Genomic DNA, 18,261 nt, shown 5'->3' with positions numbered 1-18,261 from the left:
GGCTCGCGTAGCAGCTTTCAGATAGGTGGTGACGGAAGGCTTCTCAGAGGTGGTGACAAGCATGCTGAGACCCAGTAATGAGAAGAAACCCCAACGCAAAGGTCTGAGACTCAGGGACTCCTGGCTGGGCAAACAGCAGCCGCAAAGGTCCCGAGGCAGGAGTGGGTCTGGCATGTTTGGGTTATGCCCGTATCGCTGGAATGTGGACAGCTGGGGGCGGACAGGGTTCAGAGAGGTAGCAAAGAGTTTCCTGAGCATTTCCTGAACATTTTTTACTTTGAATGCCCTAGACTGCCTCCTCCAGGGAACCTTCTCTGACTGCACTTTCCTTATGCCTCTGAGCCCTTCCAGCTCTACCCACAGTGATCCAAATCACCTCTCAGCCTCCTTAAGAGAGTTATCATTCAGTCGCTCAGTTATGTCCAACTCTCTGCAACCCCATGGACTCCCACATGCCGGGCTTCCCTGTACTTCACTATCTCCCGGAGTCTGCTCAAACTCATGTCCACTGAATCCGTGATGCCATCCAACCATCTCAATCATCTGTCGCTCCCTTCTACTCCTGCCATCAGTCTTTCCCAGCATCAGGGTCTTTTCCAATGAGTCAGCTCTTCACATCAGGTGGCCAAAGAATTGGAGTTTCAGCTTCAGCATCAGTCCTTGCAATGATTATTCAGAGTTGATTTCCTTCAGAATTGACTGGTTTGATCTTGCTGTCCAAGGGACTCTCAAGAGTCTTCTCCAACACCACAGTTCAAAAGCATCAATTCTTTGGCACTCAACCTTCTTTATGGTCCAGCTCTCACATCCAAACATGACTACTGGAAAAACCATAGCTTTGACTATATGGACTTTGTCGGCAAAGTGATGTCTCTGCTTTTTAATACACTGTCTAGCTTTGTCATAGCTTTTCTTCCAAGGAGCAAGTGTCTTTCAATTTCATGGCTGCAGTCACTGTCTGCAGTGATTTTGGAGCCCAAGAAAATAGTCTGTCACTGTTTCTGTTTTTTCCCCATCTATTTGCCATGAAGTGATGGGAAGATGAACGAGTCTCCAAACCCCTACCTTGTCTTGTCTAAATGATGTAAAAACATTTTATTAATACAAGTGGGCCCTCCCCTGTTCCTGGGCCCCCTGGCCAGGAGGGCACCTGTGGGATGTGGACAGGGTCCCCATCAGGACAATCGTCCTCCGTGTCTGCTCCAGTTCCATTTAGCAGGTCACTAGGGGAGGCAGGAAGGACTGGCTGGGCTGTCAGGCTTGGTTATTTATGGAATTCAATTTCCCCGGCTCCCTGCCACTCCCAGGAGCTTCACAGGGAGGCCACAGAGAAGGATTTTGTTTGGGCCTACAAGCGGGATTCAACTGTCAAGTGAACCAAACACCCTCTGGAAGGACACACGGACACTTCAGGGCAGTGTCTGGGGACACAGAGAGGCAGAACAAAGCACTCTAGCCTGGGTGTTGGAAAATCTGGATTCTAGGCTGGTTCTGCGCCAGTGTTAGGCAAGCCCTTCTCTGGGCCCCCCTTTCCACCTTAGTAAGAGGTGAGAGATTGATCTAGGTCATGTGTTGATGTATGTTTTTGTAAAAGTCCACGTGTTAGGCTTTGTGGGTCGCAGGGTCTCTGTCAGAACTACTCAACTCTGCCTTGCAGTGCAGGAACAGCCGTAGATGGCATGTAAACGAGCGGGCAGGGCTGTGTTCCAACACAACGCCACTTATGGAAAACAGGTGGCAGGCTGACCTTGGCCCACGGGCTGTAGATTGCTGACTCCGATCTAGGTGACTGGAGTGTCCGTCAGAACACCTTAGGAGAAAGAGTGTCTGTGTGTGCTTAGTCGTGTCTGACTCTTTGCGACCCTGCAGACTGTAGCCCAGCAGGCTCCTCTGTCTATGGAATTTTCTAGGCAAGAATACGGGGGTGGGATGCCGTTTCCTGCTCCAGGGGATCTTCCCCACCCAGGGATGGAACCCGTGTCTTTTTTTTTAATTAATTTATTTTGATTGGAGGCTAGTTACGTTACAGTATTGTGGTGGTTTTTGCTTACATCAACATGAATCAGCCATGGGTGCCTGTGTGTCCCACCGTCCTGAACCCCTTCCCACCTCCCTCCCCACTCCATCCCTCTGGGTCGTCCCAGAGCATGAGTTTTGAGTGCTCTGCTTCATGCATCAAACTTGCACTGGTCATTTACTTCACATATGGTAATATACATGTTTCACTGCTCTTCTCTCATATCATCCCGCCCTCGCCTTCTTCCACAGAGTCCAAAAGTCTGTTCTTTACACCTGTGTCTCTTTTGCTGTCTTGCGTGTAGGGTCATCATTACCATCTTTCTAAATTCAGTATATACGCATTAATATACTGTATTGCTGTTTCTTTTTCTGGCTTACTTCACTCGTATAATAGGCTCCAGTTTCATCCACCTCATTAGAACTGGTTCAAATGTGTTCTTTTTTATAGCTGAGTAATATTCCATTGTGTATATGTACCACAACTTGCTTATCCATTCGTCTGCTGATGGGCATGTAAGTTGCTTCCATGTCCTGGCTATTGTAAACAGTGCTGCAATGAACATTTCAGTACACGTGTCTCTTTCATTTCTGGTTTCCTCGGTGTGTATGCCTAACAGTGGGATTGCTGGGTCATATGTTAGTTCTATTTCCAGTTTTTTAAGGAGTCTCCAGACTTTTCTCCACAGTGGCTATACTAGTTTGCATTCCTACTAACAGTGTAAGAGGGTTCCCTTTACTTCACGTCCTCTCCAGCGCTTATTGTTTGTAGACTTTTTGATGGCAGCCATTCTGACCTGCGTGAGATGGTACCTCATTGTGGTTTTGATTTGCATTTCTCTGATAATGAGTGGTGTTGAGCATCTTTTCATGTGTTTGTTAGCCATCTGTATGTCTTCTTTGGAGAAATGTCTGTTTAGTTCTTTGGCCCACTTTTTGATTGGGTCATTGATTTGTCTGTGAACCTGTGTCTTTTGCATCTCCTGCATTGGCAGGTGGATTCTTTACCACTAGTACCACCTGGGAAGCCCCCAGGATGCTTTAGGTTGTAAGCGAAAGAATCCCAGTGCAGACTAGCTTACACTAAACATTGTTTAGGGGAGGAAGGCTTTTGGGGTCACATAAAAAAAGTTTCGAGGGGACTTCAGGCATGGCTGGATCCTAGAGCTCAGATGATATCATTAGGATTCATTATGACTGAGTTTCACTCTCACTATTCCTTGACTACATTTGCTTCTAGTTTGGCCTTGATTTTAGGCAGGCACCCTTCATCAGCAAGTCTGGGATTCATTCATTCTGGGCCAGCTTTCATCATGTGCTCCTTCCTGAACTAATCACCCCTATGGGAATGATGAATTTATCCTGGTTGGCCAGGCCTGGGGCATGTGCCCATCTCTAGAGCCAACAGTGAGTCCAGCTCCATGATATGACATGCATCATGGTATATGGACTGGCCCCAGGAGTGGCCCTCCTAGTGGACAGTTGGGAGTTCTTTGTGCAGGGCTGGTTGTTAGGGTTTCTCTTCATGGCACCTTCGTTCCTTCCTGGATAATTGCACCCCTCTCCTGAATGCCTCTCAGTTCCCACACCTCTCCCTCCATCCAACTCACAGCACGTACCATCACCAGATTAATCTTCCCAAGGCTTCCCAGTCACTCTGCTGCTCAAGAACCTTCTTTGGCTCCCCATTGTCCTTAGGACAAGATCCTTGTGCCTCAGTCTGGTTCTTAAGGCCCTCCATGATCCCACCTTAGCTGTTCTTCTCACCCTTGTCTTCTCCCCTCTTCCATGCTGGAATAAGAGTCCAAGACTTGAGTTAGTGCCACTGGTCACTAGTTGTAAAACCTTGAAAGTGAAACAATATTGAAGAAGAACAAAGTTGATGGACAGGCACTACTTGACTTTAAGACTTGCTATGAAGTTAGAGTAATCAAGACAGTGTGCTCAATGATGAAAGAACAGACAAATAGATCAATGGAACACAATGGAGAGCCTAGAAATAGATCCAGATAAATACAATCAACTGATCCTTGATAAATGATCAAAGGCATTGAAATGGAGCAATGATAGTCTCTTCAGCAAATGGTTCTGCAACAACTATATGTCCACACGCAGAAAAATGAATCCAGATACAGACCTGACACCCTTCAGAAAAATTAACTTACAGTGGATCATAGATCCTAAATATACCTACATATAAAATGCAAAATGAGAAAACTCCTAGAATATAATATAGGATAAAGTTTATACAACTTTGGGTATGGTGATGACTTTTTGTTGTTGTTGTTCAATCGCTCAGTCACGTCTGACTCTTTGTGACCCCATGGACTGCAGCACGCCAGGCTTCTCTGTCTTTCACCATCTCCCAGAGCTTGCTCAAACTCATGCTCATTGAGTTGGTGATGCCATCCAACCACCTCGTCTTCTGTCATCCCCTTCTCCTCCTGCCTTCAATCTTTCCCAGCATCAGGGTCTTTTCTAATGAGAAGGCTCTTGACATCAGGTGCCCAAAGTATTGGAGCTTAAGCTTCAGTATCAGTCCTTCCAATGAATATTCAAGGTTGATTTCCTTTGGGTATGGTGATGACTTTTTAAACAACACCAAAGGAACAATCCATGAAGGAAATACTTGATTGGACTGGACTCCATTAAAATTAAAAACTTCTGCTCTGCAGAAGATGATATCAAAAGAATGAGAAGGCAAGTCATAGACTGGGAAAAATATTTGCAAAAGACATATCCAAAATGCGCAAAGAACTCTTAAAATTCAGCAATAAGAAAACAAACAACACAATTTAAAAATCATAAGATCTTAACAGACATCTCACTGAAGAAGATATGCAGGTAGCACATAAGCATACGAAAAGATGCCCCACGTTATATGTCATCAGGGAAATGCAAATTGAAATGATAACGAGCTACCTATTAGAATGGGTAAAATCTGGAATACTGACAGCATCAAATGCTGGTGGGGATTTAGAGCACAGGGAGCTCTCATTTATTGCTGGTGGGAATGCAAAATGGTGCAGTCACTGTGGAAGACATTTTGCTGCTGCTGCTGCTGCTGCTGCTAAGTCGCTTCAGTCGTGTTCGACTCTGTGAGACGCCACAGACAGAAGCCCACCAGGCTGCCCTGTCCCTGGCATTCTCCAGGCAAGAACACTGGACTGGGTTGCCATTTCCTTCTCCAAGGCATGAAGGGAAAAGTGAAAGTGAAGTCGCTCAGTCGTGTCCGACTCCTGGTGACCCCATGGATTGCAGCCTACCAGTCGCCCCCATCCATGGGATTTTTCCAGGCAAGAGTACCGGAGTGGGGTGCTATTGCCTTCTCCAGACATTTTGCTGGCTTCGTCCAAAGCTAAACATATTCTGGCAATGCTATGCAGCAGTACCACTCATTGTTATTTACCCGAAGGAGTTGAAACTTACGTCCACAAAAAAACTCGCGCATAGATATTTATAGCAGCCTTATTCATAACTGCCAAAACTTGGAAGCAGCCAAGATGTCCATTCAGTAGGTGAATGGAAACATAAATTGAGGTACATCCAGACAATGGAAAGCTTTTCAGCACTGAAAGGAAATGAGCTATCAAGCTGTGAAAAACATATTAAATGCATATTATTACTAAGTGAAAGAAGACAATCTGAAAAGGCTATGTATTGCATAGTTCCGACTATATGACATTGCAGAAAAGGCAAAACTATGGAGATGGTGAAAAGGTCAGTGGTTGCTCGGGAATGATGGGTGGGGAATGGAGATGAATAGGTAGAGCACTGAGGATGTTTAGGGCAGTGGATACTATTGGGTTGGCCAAAAGTTTGTTGGATATAACAGAAAACCTGAATGAACTTTCTGGCCAACCCAGTGTAATACATGTTTGCACAAACCCACAGAATTTACAGAGCCAAGACTGAACCGTAAGGTAAATTGTGGGCTTAGGGTGCTAACCTTGTGTCGGTGCAAGTTCATCAGTCGTAACGAGTGAACCTGTTTGCAGGGGGTGTTGATACTGAGGGAAGCTTTGCTTGCATGGGGGCAGGAGGCGTGGGGGAAACCTCTGTCCCTTCCTCTTAATTTTGCAGGAGCCAAAACATCTCTCTTTTTTTAAAAAAGTATGTATTTATTTGTGGCTGTGCTGGGGCCTCATGGCAGTGTGTAGGGCTGTCAGTGGGTGGCTTCTCCTGCTGCAGAGCACGAGCTCTAGGCACGTGAGCTCACTAGCTGCAGCTCCCAGGGGCTCTAGAGCACAGACTCAGTAGCTGTGGCACACGAGCTTAGTTGCCTCGCCGCACGTAGAATATTCCCAGACCCGGGATCCGACTCCTGTCCCCTGCACTGGCAGGTGGATTCTTAACAACTGGACAACCAAGGAAGTCCCCCAAAACTTCTCTTCTAAAAAAAGTTTGTTGTTGTTTTTTTTTTAAATAAGCAAGTGACAGAATGACAACTAGAGTACAAGGCTATTTTTATAATGTAAACGATGCACACCAAAAACATATTTACTAGGTGTTTATAGATATATCGGAGAAGGCAATGGCACCCCTCTCCAGTACTCTTGCCTGGAAAATCCCATGGACGGAGGAGCCTGGTAGGCTGCAGTCCATGGGGTCGCTAAGAGTCGGACACGACTGAGTGACTTCACTTTCACTTTTCACTTTCATGCATTGGAGAAGGAAATGGCAACCCACTCCAGTGTTCTTGCCTGGAGAATCCCAGGGACAGGGGAGCCTGGTAGGCTGCCGTCTATGGGGTCGCACAGAGTTGGACACGACTGACGTGGCGTAGCATAGCATAGCATAGCATATAGATATATGCAAATGGAAAGAAAGAAAGCTCGGAAAGGACACACAGCAAACTCTTCCTGTCTGCTAAGGGGAGGAGGTTGTAAGTGAGGATTGCTTTTGGAAGATCAAAAGGAACATCTGTCTTTAATATTGTGATAGTTTACAAGGAGTAAATACCAGAAATACTCGGGTAATTAAGGGTAATTTTTAAAGAGGAAAAACGAAGGAAAAAAAATAAGGAAAGAAGACAAGGAAGGAGAGAAAAGGCAGATAAAAAGAGAAGACAGACGGTCAGAGAGAAAGGGATGGGGTGGACGGCAGAGGGAGCAGAAGGGGCAGGACTCCCCAAGCCCGTCTTCTCCCACCTGCCAAGATGCCCCCAGCCCGTGCCAGCTGGGGCAGGCAAGCTGCAGCCCAGGGCCTTGCAGTGTTGTCTCCCATTAAGATGTCAGCTCTCTGCTGGCTCCCGCCCACCCCTGGTCCCGGCCTCCAGTGGAAGCTTTCTTTATTCCCCTTATCAGTGAGAACCAGTGAGGACCACATCCCTGGACCCACGCCTGGCCCACTGATTGCAAATTGTTTCTGAAGGAGCATTTTGCAATGGGCTTTCCCTCTCCAGGGACTATTCTAGGAATGTCAACAGCTTCTGTTCGGAATAAAAATGCTGAATCCATCGCTCTCATAAATAACGATAGTGTGATTAGCTGCCATTCTGATGGCAGATAATGGAAGCAGAGCAGGCGTTTGCTGCTTCTGGATTTCCGAAGATAGAGACAGATGGATGGGTGCCAGTGCCTTCATGGGGCATCCACTCCATGCCAGGGTTTGAGTGCCATGAACTCCTCCGGCCCTCTCAACAGACTCTCCTGGGTCATCGCGGCTGCGCCTTGTAACAGAGGAAGAAACTGTGGCCTGGGGATGTCACTGAGCCGGGGTTGATTGTCAGATGCCCACAGGTGAGACTGACACTCAGCTCCGTCCTGAGAGTGACTGACTCTCATGCTCGCCAATAGGCAGGGTTTTCACTTCCAGGAGTGTTCAGGGGAGAAAAAGCCAGGATTTTCAGAACTCCGAGCCCTACTCACGCCCGGTCTGTCCCAGGGACCAGCAGGCAGGTCCTTAAGAATCTGCCACTTGAGTGAGACAAGAGCCCGTAGTCTTCGTGTGTCTATTTGTCTCTTCGGGCTTCCCAGATGGCGCTAGTGGGAAAGAATCCACCTGTAATGCAGGAGATGTGTGTTCGATCCCTGGGTCCCCGGAAAGATCCCGTGGAGGACGGCATGGCAACCCACTCCAATGTTCTTGCCTAGAGAGTTCCACGGGCAGAGGAGCCTGGCAGGCTACAGTCCATGGAGCCACAAAGAGTCAGACACGACTGAGCAACTGAGCATGCATACGCTTCTCTCTTCAACAGATATTTAGCGAGCACTTCCTGTGTGCCAAGCACTGGGCTGTGTACCCATCCCTGACCTCGCAGAGCTTACAGTCGAGCTGGAGAGAGAGAGGATGAAACCAGTAGTTAAGCAACCCAGTGCGTGCATGTCTATGATGGGGAAATATGTAGGGTGGATCCAACCAGGGAACTCAACCGGGCCAGGAGGGCAGGACACATGCTGCTGGCATCCGAGCAGAAACAAGCATGGTACAGGTGAGTCCATGAGAGAAGAGGGTGAGGGAACAGTGTTCTTGGCAGAGGGAACAGCCATGGGTAAAAGCCTAGAGGTGGGAACCTCTTGATGAGTGCTGAAGGTAGTCTCACAAGGCTGGATGTCCACAAGGAACGTGGAAGGAACCCAGAGGCCCCGGTTCTCTGCCCTGGGAGCAGATATTAACGAGGTCTCAGTGGGTATTGAGCCGATATTGTGTGCAAGGCTCCTGGAGGGCAATCCCCACTCCCACCGAAGGGAGAGTGGTGAGTACCTGAAAGAAGGCAGGAACAAGATCTCTGTGGGAATTGGAGCAGAAGGAATCCTACGCAGTTGGGTGAAAGTCAGACAAGATTCTTGGAGGTGATGGCATTTGAGACTGCCTTCAACCCTCAAGTAGAGTCTTCTGAGTCAGGTGGCGAAGAGCTTGCAAATGGTACCTGAATAATTGGAGCATTCCCCACACACCAGAACAGGAGCTAGCTTTCTCCCACCAATATTGTCAGGTAGAAGCTATAGCTATTGTTATTTTTTTTTTTAATATTTCTTTCTTTATTTGGCTGCACCAGGTCTTGGCTTTCCCAGGTGGTGCTGGTGGTAAAGAGCCCATCTGCCAATGCAGGTAGATGTAAGAGATGTGGTTCGATCCCTGAATCAGGAGGATCCCCTGGAGGGGAGAATGGCAACCCACTCCAGTATTCTTGCCTGGAGAATCCCATGGACAGAGGAGCCTGGTGGGCTACAGTCCTCGGGGCCATACAGAGTTGGACACGACTGAGCAACTCAGCACGCCCATACCAGCTCTTAGTTCCCACACCAGGGATGGAACCCAGGCCCCCTGCACTGGGAGTGTGGAGTCTAACTCACTGAACCAACGGGGAAGTCCCTATAACTATTGTTATTATTCCCATTCTATAGATGAGGAAACTGAAGCCCAGGATCGTGAGGTCATTTTCCAAGGTCTGTCTAGCTCTGCAGACTGCACATAACCCACAGACTGGACACTGTGAAGAAATGTTATCAGGCCGTGTCCTTGGGACAGGCTCTGTCTACACCAAGCACAGCCTGCTCTTTACCTTTGAGGGATGTCTGTTTGGAAGCAGCAGTCTATCAGAGTGTTTCTGTGTTGAGTTCAGCATGGTGAGACATGAACAAATATTTCAACGTTCAGCGAAGAGGACCTCCCCCAGCATGATTCAAGGGCAGGGTAACAAAATGATCTTCAGTTCAGTTGCTCAGTCGTGTCTGACTCTGTGACCCCATGGACTGCAGCACACCAGGCTTCCCTGTCCATCACCAACTCCTGGAGCTTGCTCAAACTCCTATCCATCAAGTTGGTGATGCCATCCAGTCATCTCATCCTCTGTCGTCCCCTTCTCCTCCTGCTTTCAACCTTTCCCAGCATCAGGGTCTTTTCCAATAAGTCAGTTCTTCGAATCAGGTGGCTGAAGTGTTGCAGCTTTAGCATCAGTCTTTCCAATGAATATTCAGGATTGATTTCTTTTAAGATTGACGGGTATGATCTTCTTGCAGTCCAAGGGACTCTCAAGAGTCTTTTCCAACACCACAATTCAAAAGCATCAGTTCTTCAGTGCTCAGTCTTCTTTATGGTCCAACTCTCTCATCCATACACGACTACTGGAAAAACCATAGCGTTTACTAGACGGACCTTTGTCGGTAAAGTGATGTCTCTGCTTTTTAATATGCTGTCTAGACATGTCACTGCTTTTCTTCCAAGGAGCAAGCATCTTTTAATTTCATGGCTGCAGTCACCATCCACAGTGATACTGGAGCTGAAGAAAATAAATTCTGTCACTGTTTCCATTTTTTTCCCTATCTATTTTCCATGAAGTGATGGGACTGGATGCTGTGATCTTAGTTTTTTTGAATGTTGAGTTTTAAGCCAGCTTTTTCACTCTCCTCCTTCACTTTTATCAAGAGGCTCTTTGGTTCCTTTAGGACCATAACAAAATCATCTTACCTCCCATTATCTCCCGAGAGGTTTATTGTGGTTTATCAAGTGGTTACATGCATTAATGTGCTGGCTCTTTTGCTAATGGAGGAGTTCCTTGCATGGAGGGGGGTGTGGTTAAGGTAATAGCACCATTTCTGAAAACAAAACACAAAGCCTTGTTTCTCTACGGGAGATGTTTTCTTAGGTCAAAGAGAGGCTTCTCAGTCTTACTAGAGCTTCAGAGAAGCTGGTGGAGGGAATTCTGTTGTCCAGGGAGACAGAGTCTGTTCTGAGCAGCTGAAGGCATCAGGGCGGAGGCCCGGGTGAGGCGTGGGGAACAGACTCAGGCATGGCCTTTCCTCCTGAGCCCCTCACTCCTTGCAGTGGCAGATTGCTACTGTTGTTTGGTCACTCATGGACTGCAGCCCACCAAGATCCTCCATCCATGGGATTTCCCAGGCAAGAATACTGGAGTGGGTAGCCATTTCCTTCTCCAGGGAATCATCCTGACCCAAGGATCAAAATTGCATCATCTCCTGCATTGGAGGTGGATTCTTTACCCCTGAGTCACCAGGGAAGCCCACGGAATGGCAGAAGGGAGGTGCCATCTCTTTAATTTACAGGTGAGGAAACGGGGCTCAGAGAGGGAAAGGGACTTGCCAAAGCACACACAGAGGGCTGCTGATAGATCTGAGTATCCTGACCCCCCAAAATCAGGTCCCTACCCACAGCATCACCCGTGGCCTGACAAGGGGTTGACTGGGGTGGCAGGAAAGCCCTGGTGGCAAGACTGATGAACTCAATGGCGCAGCGTGCTAGCTTTGGAGGCTTGACTGGGGACTCCAGCTCTGTTCTTCTCTGTGACTTTGGGCCACTGACTCTCTGGGCCTGTTCCCCCAGTTGCCAGTGATGAGCCCGGAACAGTGCTCCAGAACACAGCTAGTGGTCATCACCTTCCTGGCTCTGGTACCAAGTAGCCAAATGCTCACAGGCAAGGTACTTCTTCTCTCTGGACCTCAATTTTGTTGTTGTTGTTTAGTCGCTAAGTCATGTCCAGCTCTTTGCGACCCCATGGACTGCAGCACGCCAGGCTTCCCTGTCCTCCACTATCTCCTGAAGTTTGCTCAAACTCATGCCCATTGAGCCAGTGATGCCATCCAACCACTGCATCCTCTGTTCTTCCTTTCTCCTCCTCCCTTCAGTCTTTCCCGGCATCAGGGTCTTTTCCAATTTATTGCCTCTTTGCATCAGGTGGCCAAAGTATTGGAGCTTCAGCTTCAGCATCAGTCCCTGAATATTCAGGGTTGATTTCCTTTAGGGTTGATCTGCATGCAGTCCAAGGGACTCTCAAGAGTCTTCTCCAGCACACAATTCAAAAGCATCGGTTTTGGTGCTCAGCATCCTTTATGGTTCAACTCTCACATCTGTACATGACTACTGGAAAAAGCACAGCTTTGACCATACAAACCTCAATTTACCCATTTCTAAAATAAAATGATTTGACTAGGTAGTATCTCAAGGCCATCTCCAGTCTGATGCCTTGTAAGTCTATGACTCAGAGAACCACCCCGAGTCAAGGGAAGGGAGGGGACTACACAACAATATTAACAATAATCGTCTTAGCCGTGTGTTGAATGCCCACTGTTAGGCGCTGGTTCTCCCTTCGTGCCAGATCTACAATATCACAACAGCCACCTCCTGGCCTCCTGGCTTCCAGTCCTCTCCTCTTTAATGCACCATGCATACCTGGCCTGTCTCAGCCATCTTCAACCCTACTTTACTCTCTGCTTTAGCACATTCAATGGCTCCCCAGAGCCACCCCTACTCCAAGGTGAGGTCCAATTCCTCCATATGGTGGTGAAGCCTTCCATGCTCAGGCCCTGCCCTCTCTAATGGAATCGCATACCAGCCGTGTTGCCTCTTTGTCCAGTCCTCCCCGTGTCTCGTCTCAGAGGTGCTCAATGAACATTTGTTGACTGAATGAACACATGGGTGAAATATTTCTCTAAATTAAGGCTACGCAAACTTTAGTCATTTGCAGACCAGCCGCAAGAGTTTTGCAAAAATCTGTGCATTGTGTCTATTTTTGTTTACTTAAGTATTTTCCTTTTTTAGATTAAATAAATGTATCTGAAAAGGAAACCGTACATCATACTGTAACTAGAGGATCAGTATTACTTGCCAGAAATAGGTCTCCACTAAAATAGACACAGGACAGATGAGCACTGTGTTCAGTTCTAACTAGACATTGCTGTCTACCAGGGCTGCAGGCCTAGGGCGTCTCTCTCCCTCAGTTAACATGGGATGGCTCAGAACCGCGAGAGGCGGTGGAGACAGAGGAGCACCATCTTGAGGCTTGCCCATGGACAGCGATCACAGGGATGCTACAGGGGATGAAGACGGAAGAGCTCTTCCACGCCGAGTTATTTCACCCCACTGAAAATTATCCTAACTACCGCCAGTGCTTGCTGCCCACATTTTGGGAACTCTACTAACAGAACCCATGCCTCTAAGCCCACAAGGGATGCATGTGAATTCTCTGGAAGACTTCAACTGGGCCTTTAGGAAGGACATGGAGATGGTGCCTTGGCCATTTCAACTTTATAGTATGGGGTCCTTTATCTGAAGCCACCCCTGCACAGCAGACAGACAGTCCTCAGAACTCCACTGAGATAAGAGTTTGTTGGCTGAAGCCATCTGCCTGGAGGAATAATGAGTTCCCCATCACTGGAGAGGTGCAGACAAATGCTAGACAGTTATGGGCAGGTGGGGTGGGGAGGGGAGGCGGGGAGCAGGGGGTGTGATGGAGATAATTCAAGCATCAGATGGCCAGTCTATGAAACTGACCTGACAGCTAGACAGGCTTTCCTTTTGTAAGTAGGCAAAACACATTTAGAGCAATGAAAATAGAGGTGAGTTAACTTGTGAACAGAAATACAGAAGCAAAGAGAGATGATTGTGAGGAAGAGAGACTTGAGGGAAGAAGCGGGAGTGGAAATGCTTATTATAATTCGCTTCTCTTGGTAATGTTTCCTGTTTTTCAATCCAGCACTGGATTCTTTGGGACTATTTTGGTTTTAAGTAACATAAACTGAACTCAAACCTGTGTAAATGACAAAAAAAAAAAAAAGGAACTTAATGAGATTTAAATAATAAAACTGCCTTCGGGCATGGCTGAGTCCAGGGACTCAGACAATATTCATCAGTCCTGTTCCTTCCCCATCACTCAGCTCTGCCTTCCTCTGTGTTGGCTCCACTTTCAGACATGACCTGCCCAGTTCAGTTCAGTTCAGTTCAGTAAACTGCTCAGTCGTGTCCAACTCTGTGACCCCATAGACTGCAGGACACCAAGCTTCCCTGTCCATCACCAACTCCCAGAGCTTGCTCAAACTCATGTCCATCGAGTCAGTGATGCCATCCAACCATCTCATCCTCTGTCGTCCCCGTCTTCTCCCGCCTTCAATCTTTCCCAGCATCAGAGTCTTTTCCAGTGATTCAGTTCTTCACATCAGGTGGCCAAAGTATTGGAGTTTCAGCTTCAGCATCAGTCCTTCCAATGAAGATTCAAGACTTATTTCCTTTAGGATGGACTGGTTAGAGTTCCTTGCAGTCCCAAGGGACTCTCAGGAGTCTTCTCCAACACCACAGTTTAAAAGCATGAATTCTTCAGCTCTCATGACCTGCTAAGGAATGACAGAGCTGGCTGCCAGCAGCTCCAGGCTTAGGAACTGTGGTTGTTGCTGTTGTTTAGTCACTCAGTCATGTCCGACTCTTTGCAACCCCATGAACTGTAGCCCTCCAGGCTCCTCTGTCTATGGAATTCTCCAGGCAAGAACACTGGAGCGGGTTGCCATTTCCTAATTCAGGGAATCTTCCCAACCCAGGGATTGAATCTGCATCTCCTGCATTGGCAGGCGGGCTATTTACCACTGAGCCACCAGGGAAGCCCCCACCATGTCCAAGCTCTTTCCAAATCCTAGGTCGACAGCCTCTCCTGCCCACCTGGCAGCTCAGAGGTGCTCAGGAGGGGCTCGACAAAGGCTTCTCCTGAGGTCCTAGCAGTGGGCTGGGGCTGGCTTATGGGTGGGCATGGCCCCTTGGCCAGGGGAACGTGGCCCATGGGCCTGGGCAGCTGCTCTGGGTGGGCCCCCTGTGAGTGATCAGCCACACACATTTCTTAAGCTCAGTCTGCCGGAAGGTTGCTTTCCCAGGCCTGGAAGAAATCAGTGTTTGAAGAAGACTGCCGGAGGCCAAGACCTCAGACAGCTCTCTAGTCAGATACTATGAGGAAGCCCACGCCACCCGCCACTGGGTGGACGCGCTCATGTGCTTTGAGCATTTGGGGGAGCCCTCAACTGGTTTTAAGCTGTGCCTGCAAGCTGCACAGACCCTTAGACACCACTCAGCACCAGGGCCCTTGCCAGGCCCCGGTCACCCCCAGACGGGCCCTCTTTCCTGCCGTGGCAGTTGGTTTCCTCCTCCCAGGGCTGGTTTGTGGGGCAAGAGCCCTGCCTCTCAGCTCTCCTCTGGCCTCGAGGCCCCTCGAGGAGATCCACAGATTCTGTGGTGGAGATCAAACTTCTGTCTGACAGTCCTTTTAGCCAAAGTCCCAGGAAGAATTCTCATCAACTCAGGATCCGTCACACATTCCTCCCAGCGAGGTCGGGGTGATGTGCAATGGCTGTGCCCACGTCACATGCCATCTCTGAAAGGAGAAAACCCCATTCAATCCGATGAATGCAAACGGAGGAGAAGTCCCCAAATCAAAACCAAGGTGCTGTTATCCAAACTGAAATGAATGTCAGGCAAGGAAAAAACAGCTTCTGTTTTTGCTACCTTCATCAGTTCAGTTCAGTAGCTCAGTGATGTCCGACTCTTTGGGACCCCATGAACCGTAGCACGCCAGGCCTCCCTGTCCATCACCAACTCCCAGAGTTTACCCAAACTTATGTCCATTGAGTTGGTGATGCCATCCAACCATCTCATCCTCTGTCATCCCCTTGTCCTCCCGCCCTCAATCTTTCCCAGTATTAGGGTCTTTTCAAATGAATCAGCTCTTTGCATCAGGTGGCCAAAGTATTGGAGTTTCAGCTTCAACGTCAGTCCTTCCAATGAACACCCAGGATTGATCACCTTTAGGATGGACTGGTTGGAGCTCCTTGCAGTCCAAGGGACTCTCAAGAGTCTTCTCCAACACCACAGTTCAAAAGCATCAATTCTTCTGTGCTCAGCTTTCTTTATAGTCCAACTTTCACACCCATACATGACTATTGGAAAAACCATAGCCTTAACTAGACGGACCTTTGTTGGCAAAGTAATGTCTCTGCTTTTTAACATGCTGTCTAGGATGGTCATAACTTTCCTTCCCAGGAGTAAGCATCTTTTAGTTTCATGGCTGCAATCACCATCTGCAGTGATTTTGGAGCCCAATAGTTTAGTTACCCTCATGCTGCTGTTTCTGCTGCTAAGTTGCTTCAGTAGTATCCGACTCTGTGCGACCCCAGAGACGGCAGCCCACCAGGCTCCTCTGTCCCTGGGATTCTCCAGGCAAGAACACTGGAGTGGGCTGCCATTTCCTTCTCCAATGCATGAAAGTGAAAAGTGAAAGTGAAGTTGCTCAGTCGTGTCCAACTCTTAGCGACCCCATGGACTGCAGTCTACCAGGCTCCTCCACCCATGGGATTTTCCAGGCAAGAGTACTGGAGTGGGGTGCCATTGTCTCATAACCTTGCTCAAATCTGTGCCCCGAGTTTCCATCCAGACAGCATCTGTCCATCCTTTGGCCATTGGTTCAAATGGCATTTCCTTGAGGAAACCTTTCCCAACCATCCCAAGCTGGACTGGGATGGATCCGCCTGGGCTTGTGTGGTTATTTGACAGAAGCCTGTCTCCCACCCTCCACCAGGACCTAGGGGTCTGTGACCCGTCTTGTTCCCCATACTGTCTCCAGGACTCAGGACAGTGCCTGGCAAGTAGGAGGAGTTCAATAAACACTGAAGTACAGGTGGAGGTCATGGCATGGGAGCTGGGACCAGTGATGGGGGAGGATGGACCAGTCAAGGAAGTTATCAGGATTCCATGCTTGTGGGTGAGAATGTGGGAAAGAGGCAGGAGCAGTTAGGGTCACCTTTAGGAGACCCCACAATGGATGATAGGCTTGCGTGCGTGCTGTTGCTAAGTCGTGTCCAACTCTTTGTGACCCCATGGACTGTAGCCTGCCAGGCTCCTCTGTCCATGGGATTCTCCAGGCAAGATTACTGGAGTGGGGTCGCTATGCCCTCCTCCAGGGGATCTGCCTCACCCAGGGATGGAACCTGCATCTTCTGCAGCTCCAGCATTGCAGGCGGATTCTTTGCCACTGAGCCACCTGGGGAGCCCATGGCTGATGGGGGTGGGGGTTAATGTGGGGTGGGGGATGGCAAGTCTATTGGCAAATGCCAGCCCTGGGGCCAGAGAGAGGAGGCAAAGAGTAGGCTCGAGAGAGGAGATCCTTTCTGTGAGTCCTTGGGGAACCTGGAGGGAAGGACAGTCGCAGCCCCAATACCAGGAGTCTTTATGAAAGGGGTCAGGGGTCAAGGGGAAGGGAGGGAGGCCTCAGGCACGGGGTGAGCATTGACTGGGAAAGAGGTGTCTCTGTGGAGGACCTCTCAAACCCCAAGACCCGGAAGGAGGGTGGGTATCTGGGGGGTGGGGGTGGGGCGCGCTCAGCTCCCATCCCCGGGTGTTGCTCCAGGCTGTGTTTCCATTCTTAATCATCTGTGTATCCATCTGTCCATCCACACACTGAGCCAGTTGTGTCTCTACCACCACCATCACCCTACCTCCCGGCAGCAGACAGGGAGTCCTCCCCAAGCCGCACCTCCCTGCCACGTGCACGCATCCAGCCTGGGACCCAGAGCCTGGGCGCTCCAGCTCAAAAACTTCCCGGTGTTAGCAGGCATGGAGGCGTGTGCAGGCATGGAGGCGGGGCGGGGCAGGGGGGGCTGCCCCTGGGAGGAGAGCAGAGAGGGGGCAGGGACGCACCCTCCATCCACCCCGCAAGGGGGCCTGGCGACCTACGGGGAGAGAAGAAGGTGATAGAGAAGAGAGACAGAAGCAGATCGGCAGGGCTGGAAGGAGAAAAGCCCCGAGGGAAATCCTTGTGGCAAAGGACTGGGACCCAGAGACCCAGACAGCCGGGCCGAACCAGGCAAGACACCACCAGACTGAAGGGGAAGGAAGAAGGAGCGTGAGGCGGGCGGGGGGAGAGGGGAGCGGGCGAGGCGGATGGGGCGGGGCAGAGAAGAGAGAAGAAAAGGAGAGGACGCGGGGCGTGGGGGTGGAAACAGGGGAGATGGGGAGAGAGGAACGGAAGCGGGAAAAGCGAGAGGGGAGACGAGGAGGGGAAGGAAGGGGGCGGGATGAAGGGGCCGGAGGGCGGGGCGGCGCGGCCGGCGAGGCGGCGCCCCTCCCCGGGCTGGGCGGGCTCCCGCGCCCCGGCCCCGCCCCCAGCGCTCCCCGCCCCTCTCCTCGCCGCGTCCCCGCGCCCGCCCTCGGAAGACCTAGCGCGCGGCGAGGTTGCGGGCGAGAAGCGCGGAGCGGAGGAACGGAGGAACCCGGGAGCGCAGCGCGGCCCGAGCCCGGAGCGGCCCCGCGCCCGGAGCGCACCGGAGCGGCCGAGCTGCCCGCGCAGCGCCCGCCGCGGGCAGCGCAGCCCCGGCCGCAGGTAGGAGAGGGGCGGCCGGCGTCGGGGCGCCGAGTCCGGGACAGCCGGACGGCGAGGCCGGGCGCCCAGAGCTACTGCTGCGGGCCGGGCGGGATGGGGTCGGGCTCGCCGAGTTTCCACACCCCCGCGCCTCGCCCGGCCTCGGGCCCACAGGA

General features: G+C 50.1%; 1 protein-coding gene across 1 annotated transcript in view; it reads left to right on the top strand.

Annotated features, from left to right (window-relative positions):
* The first annotated feature begins 17,929 nt into the window (after positions 1 to 17,929).
* The window catches only part of SLC6A1 (solute carrier family 6 member 1), a 39,985-nt gene continuing 39,653 nt past the window's right edge, over positions 17,930 to 18,261 (top strand). The window contains exon 1 of the mRNA XM_027522741.1: positions 17,930 to 18,106. The gene's annotated coding sequence lies outside the window, so the exon portion shown is untranslated. The remainder of the gene's footprint in view (positions 18,107 to 18,261) is intronic.

The sequence above is a fragment of the Bos indicus x Bos taurus genome, chromosome 22 (genome assembly GCF_003369695.1).
Source record: "Bos indicus x Bos taurus breed Angus x Brahman F1 hybrid chromosome 22, Bos_hybrid_MaternalHap_v2.0, whole genome shotgun sequence".
NCBI classification, from domain to species: Eukaryota; Metazoa; Chordata; class Mammalia; order Artiodactyla; family Bovidae; genus Bos; species Bos indicus x Bos taurus.
Note: the sequence above shows the minus strand (reverse complement) of the source record. Positions and strands in the feature narration are given on the sequence as shown.